The sequence below is a fragment of the Otolemur garnettii genome, unplaced genomic scaffold, assembly GCF_000181295.1.
Source record: "Otolemur garnettii isolate 467f Iridium unplaced genomic scaffold, OtoGar3 scaffold00031, whole genome shotgun sequence".
NCBI lineage: Eukaryota > Metazoa > Chordata > Mammalia > Primates > Galagidae > Otolemur > Otolemur garnettii.
In genome coordinates this window covers 3735171-3737564 of record NW_003852426.1, presented here as the reverse complement: position 1 = coordinate 3737564, position 2394 = coordinate 3735171, and the positions used below count along the sequence as shown (strand labels likewise).

Below are 2394 nucleotides of genomic sequence, written 5' to 3'. Positions count from 1 at the left end.
ACCCTGATGCCTTTGCCAGTGCCATCGGTTTCATGTGCCTCTTTTCCTTTGGGAGGTAGGTGATGGGCAGTTGGGTCCATTTGCCAGCCCTCTTGACAGGGGCTTTCATGGTCCTGATGCCACTTTCAGACCCTCATCCTGTACAAAGCACAAAATACTTAAACTGAAATATGGTTAATTTATTCATATTTTGTTTCATCTATTCATTTTTTTCTTCTTTCCTTCATATTTGCTCAACGTCTTCAAGTTTATATTCCATTATTATAGGTACAAGAACAAGGGAATGTAATACGAAAGTGGCTTATGTGTCCAGTGGACTGTCTCTTGGTTACCTCTCAACTTCTCTGGCTCCAAGAAATTCCCTTTCTCCTTTCAGCCTCCGCCTTCCCACCACTATGTGGATCTCCAGAGTATCTCTCCAGGGTGGTCCTCTTGTTGGAATGAGCATGTTTCTGCCTCTTCACTCTTGTTTTCTCACTCATCTTGCTAGATCCAGATCTTAGTGGGAGAATTATCAACTTTCCTTATAGCTTCTTTACTCTTTTCCTCTTTTTAGACAAACTCAGGAGTGTACTCACCCCAAACAAACAAAGGAACTGCTTGGTAGGAACAGGATGAGGGGAGTAGGATGAGGTGACTGAGGCACTCAGGGTGCAAAATTTAAGGAAGTGCCCACTCACCTTACCCCAATCCCAGCCCAATCCATTTTTATGGCCATCCTTCATTTAGAGGACCCTCAAAGCCAGTTCTTCACCATGCCCTTGTCCCATACTTGCTTCTTTCTTCTGACACTCACTTACAGTCATGTGCTGTGTGACAAAATTTCAGTCAACAATGGATTGCATGTAGATGGTCCCGTATGGTTGTAACATGGTACTTTTCCTGTGCCTTTCCTGTGTTTAGATGTGTTTCAGACATAAGTACTTGCCATTGTGTTAGTTGCCTGCAGTATTCAGTATAGTAACATGCTGCTCAGGGTTGTAGCCAGGAGCCATAGCTGAACCACACAGCCTGGGTGCGTGGTAGGCTGTGCCATCTAGGTCTGTGTAAGTACCTGGGATGTTCGTATGATGACAAAACCATCTCAGAACATTTCCCTGTTTTTAAATGACACATGGTTTACTTCTTATTGCTACATCCACTGCTTAAAAAAAAATCAGCACAATTATATGAGGGACTTTATCTAACAAATGTAATCCGTGTAACCTAATTCTTTGTACCCTCAGTGAATCCCAAAAAATAAAAAAAATTAAAAAGGTCAATAAAAAAAAATCAGTCCCCAGTTACTTGCGGCTTCTATGTAGCATTTGGCAGCGGCATAGTCTCTTAGTATTGATCTCCTTGTGAACCTAGCTTTTATGCATCTCTTTTCTACTTGCCAACCCAGTCTGCCTCCTTTGGAGAACTTTTCTCCTCTGGACCCTTAAATATGGTTTTTCCTCATGCCTTAGTTCTTTGACCTTTAAAAACACTTTTTCTATGGAGCTACTTCAGTTCCTCTCTGCAGGTGATTCCCACATCCATATGTCTGTGCTGTGCCCTAGTCTTGTAAACCCCGTGTCCTCTTCAGACCCAGAATTCCAAATGAATCATACTCACCCCTGTCTTCATGAAAGTGGCTTCTCCTTCTTACTGCCATTCATGAAGCCACCTGTGTCTTGGGTTTCAAGCATCAGCATCATTATTGCCTTCCTCATGTTCAAACACTAGTTCTGTACAGTGTTTCTCCTGTAGCTCCTTTTTCTCCAATCACACTGCTGTCACCAAAGCCAAATTCTCATTATTTCATGTCTGACTATTCCAACAGCCTCTTCAATATGATAACTAAATTTGTATTAGAAACCCACATTTTGTGAAAAACCTATTTTTGTGCTTTCTTTTTCCTTTAAAATGTATTATAGAAATTTTGTTAGTCTAAGAGGAATTTTCTAACTTCAAGAATGAAGGATGGGGACAGCATGACTCTGGGGCTCTGGAGAATAGGGGCCAGGAGTTCATGCCTGCAGCTCCCTTCATGGAGTATCTGAGCCCACAAAGAGGGGCTTTGATTGTGGAGGAGGAAGAGGACCAAGACAGAGGAGATGCTTGGAGGGACAGCACTGAGGAAGGCCAGGACCCCCATTCTAGTCTTCCCTGTGTCTAGCACAGAGTGCCCTCCGGGCGGGGATAATCGTGAATTGGTACAAGTTGTGATTTTGTTCTCATATCTGGCTCCTCATGTCTCCCCTTTCTTCTTCCTCTGTTTATTCCTATGCCTCTTCTCGCTGTCCCACCCCTCTGCCCCCGTGTCTCTCTTGTTTCTTTTTCCTCTATGGTGGCTCTCCCCAATTTTGCCTTTGTCTTCACTCTGGGCTCCTCCTCTGTCTCTCTCACCCACTGCTCCTTCTTGCCTCT

At 43.6% G+C, this 2394-nt stretch overlaps 1 protein-coding gene across 1 annotated transcript in view; it reads left to right on the top strand.

Moving 5' to 3' along the window:
* Positions 1-2394, top strand: part of LOC105886923 (antigen peptide transporter 2) — a 12272-nt gene that overhangs the window by 1984 nt on the left and 7894 nt on the right. The gene's annotated exons all lie outside the window — the stretch shown is intronic.